General features: G+C 36.8%; 1 long non-coding RNA gene across 1 annotated transcript; it reads left to right on the top strand.

Moving 5' to 3' along the window:
• The first annotated feature begins 1,119 nt into the window (after positions 1-1,119).
• On the top strand, positions 1,120-6,786 carry LOC150096950 (uncharacterized). Its single transcript, XR_016549811.1, has 4 exons — positions 1,120-1,180; positions 2,065-2,123; positions 6,359-6,442; positions 6,753-6,786. It is a non-coding gene; the product is annotated as an uncharacterized LOC150096950 (long non-coding RNA).

The raw sequence follows: 6,786 nt of genomic DNA, 5'->3' as shown, positions 1-6,786 counted from the left end.
AGACGACATTCATCTCCTCGGAAAAAAGATACCTTGGCAGACTGAAGCCAGATACCTAGGAGTACAACTGGACCATAAACTAAATTTCAACAGCCACATCAAACTCATAGGCACAAAGACATCCAGAGCCATAGCCCAGCTCTACCCCCTGATCAACTGCAACAGCGAACTGAATACACGCAACAAGCTGCTACTGTACCAGATGGTAATACGACCAGTTATCACATATGCATCCCCTACATGGAGTCACACATCCAAATCCAACATCCTGAAACTACAGAGGATACAAAACAAGTGCCTACGGATGATCCTGAATGCCCCATGGTTCATCAGAAACATGCAGATCCATAGAGAAACCAGAACCCCAGACATCCATTCCCTCCTTCAGGACCAAGCCAAAAAATTCTTCAGCAAAGCACACTCTCATACTAACCCACTAGTCAGACAAGCTTCCGGTTACAGTGAACATGACTATCACAAACATAAAAGACCCAAGGCAATCCTGCTCTCAGCAGAACAGAGCTAACCCCATAGTTCATAAAGTGCGAGCATAAGGCTCACAAACCCCCACTCCCCCATCAAGCTTCTCGACACAGACAAAGGGGAAAACAAAAAGCATTTTATGCTTCACCCAGCAAACCAGTAACGTTGTTGTTGGTGGTGGTGGTGCATTCTTCGGAAGATTTTCGTGTTGGTTGTCGTGTACTTTCATCGTGGTAATGGGGCTGGTGAAACATGCAATGGAAGTGTTTCTAGATCGTTTCGGAAAATAATCTTAGGTATGTGTTATCCGGTTAATCTTAATAATATGTATGATATATGATATTTATTTCCCATTTCGTCCATTGATGTATGACGATGGAGATATTGTATTAGTAGAGTACATGATTTCCCAGGAAATTTCGGTAATTTGTTAACAAATTTTTTATTTCTGCATTATCTGCATTATGAGAAGAATCGCATCGTTCGGCATTCGACATTTTCTATGAAATATAAAAGTTTGAAGCTTGTAAGTGAATGATTATTCAGTATTAATACCGAGATATTTTTAATATACATTATTTTATTTTATTTATTTTTGCTTGGACCATCCACATTCATTGTCAGCAAAACGTTCCTCTCGCTGCAGTGCTTTTGTTTGCGTTACGGTATTTTTGGATTAGCAAAGAAATTTCGAGAAGTAAGCAACTGCAAAACTTGCAATTTACTGTCATAGGGAAGGAAGTGAAAAATTGATTTATATATATCCTATCGAAATTTTTGTTATCATTCCAGAATTTTTTTTGTAGAACATTTGTATGGTAGTGCTTAAATAGGTGCTATACATTTCTTGGAGAACCAAGGCTTCGATTAGATAAGTGGGATGCAATTCTCTGAAAATAAAGATCTTTGCATTGCTTATTGGGAAAAGTAGATAGGTTGTGGTTTTTTTTTTTTTTTAGTATAAAAACAAACAAACATGCAAACAGTTAATATATAGAAGGCTAATTCAGAAGAAATCGCTAGTGGTTAAGATTATGATAGAGATTGACTTCCACATTCCTTACTCCTAGAATGTAGTGTACTGATTTGATCCCACACATGGCACTGCCATTCCAAATTTTCCCCCTTTTACCATGGGTCACTTTTCTTTGGAGAACTTGATCTCAATCAAGTACACTACACTCCAGGAGATGCAGGAACAACTGGCCATTCCTGGAATTTAGGGATAAAGAACTGAAAAATGCATTGCCTGTGGGTTTAGTAAATGAGTAATATGCTTAGGTTATAACTTAGATATTGGTTATAACCAATAACTTAAACCATAAATTTTAATATCACTGCCACTTGGATGCCTATTTTAAGATCCATATGAAACAGTTGAACTTAATATTTCCAACTAAACACAACTAGGCAAATTTTTATAAACTTTTTTGAACTGATTATCTACTTATAATTTTACTATATATTTGAAAATTTAATTGTTATATTCAGAATTATCAAAGCATTATGCTCTGAATAGGTAAATGACTGCAACAAGAGATGAGCACTTATTAATCATAAGTCTTAATTTTATTTTAACAGATGGTTCTTCAAATTGAAGATGTGTACTACACGTATATTGATGAGCGAGACATGAGCTGGTATGTTTTATATTAAATCAATATTTAAGTAATACATTTACAAAAAACTGGTAAATGATGAGCATTTGTCCGTGTTTCAACTGAAGTTATGAATGAGAATTCTCTTCTGATACCAGATGTTTTCAATTATACTTTTTCAGTCTTAACATGAGTAAAAATACCTTTGTTTAAATCTAACTTAAATCTAACTTCAGTCTGTGGGTTCCATATTAAGTAATCTGCTAATACATCACTAGTTGTACAAAGTGAAATTTTAGCAGGATTTGGTCTGGCTTGACATAAAATTTAGTAGTTATACAAATCTAACATCTAAATTGATGTGATTAATCAATTGGAAGAAGGATGCTGCGCAACACAAAATAATGTGTTGGTAAATTACAACATATACTAAATATTAATTAAAATAACTTTAATCAATACTTCCTATGTTTTGGCAATGTCCCATTGCTATCTTCATGGGAACATACTTATGATAGGTGCACACAGGCACGTGCAAATGAGGCTGAAGAGAGCGACTAATGTTGTTCCTAGAGTTCTAAAGGTATCCCTTAGCAGGCTGAATTGGGTTGTCTTGGCTGTTGGGCTGATCTCATGATGCAGGCTTCCTAAATTTGGGGCAGTCTCATGCACCCAAATTTGTTGAAGTTTAGGAAGTTTTTTAGAGCTGAGGCCGATTCCATGAACAATCTTTTGTATTTATATTTGCTGCTGTGTAGTAAAGTGACTTTCTTCCATCATATTCTGTGGCAGGTATCAATGACATGGCCTGCAAGCCCAGAATGGCTGTATTGGTGAAACTGGATATAGCTTTTATGTTCCTGATATTAGCTGTCCTGCCTGTTTGGCCATAGGACAGTTTACAGCTGCAAGGGACCTGGTATACTCTAGGTAGGTCTAGGGGAAGTGGCTAGTCTTTGGTGGAGCAGATAAGGAATGCCAATTTCTTATGGTTTGTAACAGGTTGTTACGTCATATTTCTTTAGGATTTTGGTTAATAATTTTTCAGAGGTGCCCTGGATAAGGAATGGCAATAGATTTAGTATAATCTTTGTTGTGAAGGGAGGGAGTGGAGGTTGTTAATGGTTTTAATTTTTTTGGGGGGGATTTTAGCCATTGTCTAAGGATGTGGTTTAGTTCAGTGGTAAATTCATAACTCTCCACTCATCCTACTGATTTCAAAACCATGCAGTATGCTAACATTCCAGGCATCTACAACTAGTGCTTTACTTTCTTCATACTATCTTCCAGTGGGGTAAGGAAACCCTTGTCATTCAATGCCACCAAAACCTTTTCTTGTACAAAACACCCATCTCACCTACCCTTACCCTCAGTAATACACAAATTGCCAGACAAGATCAAATCTCTTTGCTTGGACTAATGGTTACCTCCAGTTTTTCCTGGTATAAACATGAATAGTCTCCTTAGCATCCAAAAAGCTTGGCATTTTCTTTTGTTCAAGATCCTCTTTTACACTCAGCTGACAACTATATACAAATCCCAAATTTGGCCATGTATAAAATACTACTCACATGTTTAGGTGGTGTATCTAAAATTTCTATTAAAAGCACCTCCATATCGCAATTGGAAGATTGACGGTACATTACGCCCTTTGATTGGAAAAAGCCGGAGTTTGATTCTCGTCGTGACTGGAGAAATCTTTATATAGACTTTCAATTGAAAGTGAGTTAGCCGATGTCATACGGGTAACTTGGGTAGCAGGGTTTTTTCTCCCGGAAACTAGTTTTTCCTCCCACATACAGACAAATCGGCCCTTCAGAACACATGCAATTTACAGACAAAAAAAAAAATGTGGTGTTGGTAGGTGGTAGATGGCACTGATGTTGATTGGTAGTAGAGGTTCAGTAGTGGAGAGAGTTGTACAGCGGGTGTCCTGCGATGCGTCTTCAGACTCCTCGGAGGTGTCATGAATAATAATAATAATTAATCCTTGATGTTTTCCAGAGGCAAGCAGGCTTATACGATGTTTCAGCACCTGGTACTTTCTTGGTTCTGCTCCAGTGAATTGGCAACAATCATTCTTCCACTTTCTGTTAATATAAGAGCAATAGCTACCTAGCATTCCTTTACTGTGTAACTGCAAACGCATTAAACTTGCTTCTGTTCCTTTTATTCTGTCCTGGAACAGCCTTCCTCGTGAAGTATTCCTAAACAACTACAATCTGCAAATCTTCACACAGCACTGGTTATAGGTCCCTTAGTCTATGTATATATTAAAAAAAGTGGGATGAAGAGGTTATTGCAGTTTGTGGGTAATAATGATAGAAGTATTTGGAATAAGGATGAGCTAATTATATGAAGAGCCAAAGGCTTCAATTCGGCAACATGAACTTATTTAAGTTAAGGGATATTACATCCCATATTGTTTCTTAGCTGAATAAATATGGGATGTAATATCCCTTAACTTAAGTTCATGTCGCTGAATTGAAGCCTTTGGTTCTTCATATAATTAGTAATTTATTAGGACACCTTGGCAATTCTCATAGAAGGGATGCAAGTTCTGTTCTCTACAAACTTGGTATTAACTAGGTCTGCCTACTCACTGATGAGACCTCAAAGGTTGAAACCGGTCTTAGTAGAACCTCTTAGGTAGAACAGTAATACAGCACCTAGGAGCTAAGTTCACGTTATGGGTAAAATACCAAGAATAGTGATCAGAGCTTGCTCCACCCTTGCTATGAGTTGTCTCAGCTTGCACTATCCAGGTATTTGCTAACGCTTGGAATTGTCTAACTTTATATAGTTCCTATATTCAGCTACGAAACAATATGGGATGTAATATCCCTTAACTTAGGGTGATGAGCTTTTGTTGTGTTAGCTGAACTTGTCCTAAAGTTATAGGCATAAATACAACTCTGGTCACCTTATATAACTTAAGTGACTGGAACTTGTTGACTTCTACAGAATGCAAACAGGTCTATAATTTGAAACATCTGTTGCTTCCATCTTTCATTCACTGGACCAATGCCTTCTTTCACTCATTAGGGATTGTTCCAGACCAAAGTTTCATTAAATAGTTTTTATTCTTTCTTTTGTAGCACAGTGATATTCCATAGAGGGTGCAGAGTAGTTAGTGTGGGGGTACTGATATAGATCTCAGACAAGGATGTGGGATATCACCATCTCTTAACATTCTCTTGTTGCACTGCCAGCACATTGCAGTGTTTCTTGTAGAACTATGGGAATTGAGAATAGAAATGGTGCCATTCATTCACTATTGTTTGAAGTGAACTGCTCAAGATTAAAAGTAAATTAGACTTCAGCAGTTGGTGGTGAAGGCAGATTCAGATCTTGTAAGTGGTAAAGAAAATGCTGTAGTCATTTCACATATGAGAACCTGTATTTGCAGGGCCTACTCTACTGACTGGGCAACACATGCATTTGCATGGGGTGGCAAAATTCCTAGGTGTGGCCTTGTGTTTTATCAACAAAGCTTATAATACCAATAAGGAACTGAATGATGTGCTGTGAAGTAGACATTTAGCAGGAAACCAAGATGATACTCCAAATGTTTGCAAGAGACTTCTATATAGACTATAGAGATGGATGGTGAAATGTGTATATCTTTCCTACAAAGAAGTCAGGATGAAACCATTATGGAGAGCTTGAATTTGCAAAAAAATGTGATGGGCCACTTGTATCATTAGTGTTGTGGATATGTTCAACAGGTACCATAGGAGATAGCCTGAGAGGTTGAATTGATCACTACCAGGAAGATGAAGTGGCTGGTCTTAACTCATGGAGAGGAGTTGTAGCAGCAATGCTACAGAAGGTGGCAAGAAGGTTTGGAATGACTGTTCAGGAAAGGGATTGCAAGGCAACTGTTGAACAGTGCAAACATGTCTAAAAGTAGTGAAAGTTCACACCAGATGCCTACTCCTCATTCACTTTCGAGGGATTGAGTTGAGGTATTGATTTCTTAACTTCCTGTTTCCTTTGAACAAAATATGAAAAATCTTAGTACAATGTGGAATCCTTGATTCCAGGCTGAGCCAATTTTTTTTAAAAAAAAATTGGTTAAAAAATTGATCTGGTATAAAGATAGGATTAGGTTCAATTTCTTCAATGGGTCCAGAAGGATGAACTCCTTATGTAGGGTTCAGCAATAATTCATTTGTGTCCAGTAGATTTCTAGAGCCTACTGATTTGCTATTTGTCAAGATTTTTAAAAATAAAACCTTCAGTCTTAACTTTTTTTTAATTCCTTTTTATATTAGATGCCTGGAAGAAGCATGTTACAGAAACTGATATAGCATTCCAAGTGCTGAATAGCTGGAATACCTGAAAGTATAAGATTTTAGGTATGCTTCTTTCCCATTATTTTATGTAAATATTACCTATAGCAAACAGTTTTAAATTACTGATGTCCTGACACTCCACAGGTATATGGATATTGTAAAATTCACTATTGCTATCTACTTCTGTAGGACAGACAATAAGTTTGCTATAGTGAACTAAATTATAGTGCTAAGAATGATGATTTTTACGTCCGTGTTGATGAAAAAAAATGATTAATACGAAATCTGAATCTAGCTATCTTGATTTAAAGTATATTCTGGAATATACTTTTGGATTTAGAAATTTTTCACTGAAAAAAATATTTTCTTCTAGGTTTGTTTTGCAAGTGATCTGTTAGAAGTCAGGT

This window comes from Typopeltis vanoorti, chromosome 18 (assembly GCF_054136105.1).
Source record: "Typopeltis vanoorti isolate ZY-2024b chromosome 18, IOZ_Tvanoo_1.0, whole genome shotgun sequence".
Classification (NCBI taxonomy): domain Eukaryota; kingdom Metazoa; phylum Arthropoda; class Arachnida; order Uropygi; family Thelyphonidae; genus Typopeltis; species Typopeltis vanoorti.
Note: the sequence above shows the minus strand (reverse complement) of the source record. Positions and strands in the feature narration are given on the sequence as shown.